This window comes from Sphaerodactylus townsendi, linkage group LG15 (genome assembly GCF_021028975.2).
Source record: "Sphaerodactylus townsendi isolate TG3544 linkage group LG15, MPM_Stown_v2.3, whole genome shotgun sequence".
Taxonomy (NCBI): domain Eukaryota; kingdom Metazoa; phylum Chordata; class Lepidosauria; order Squamata; family Sphaerodactylidae; genus Sphaerodactylus; species Sphaerodactylus townsendi.
Window position 1 is genome coordinate 40,104,235 of NC_059439.1, and position 297 is coordinate 40,104,531.

The window sequence follows — 297 nt, forward strand, 5'->3', positions numbered from 1 at the left end:
GTCCCTTCCAGCAGCTTCTCGGAGCAGTTCCCAGGAGAATGCATTTAGCCCTTTCAGGGGCTTTCCTCTAGGAGCTCAGCACTTTGAAGCCGAGTCTACGAGAAGCCAAGAGCCAAAAAGCCTTTGAGGAGCTGAGCCTGTAATTCCTAGCTGAGGGCCCCCACCCCCTGTTGCTGGGGACCGGTCGTACTGCAGTTGCACATTACTTCCCCACCGGCTGCAGGGAGATAAACCTCCAAGAGCAACGGAGAGCAGGAGGCAGCACCAGCCCTGCAGCCGCGTCTCAAGCTAACCCAC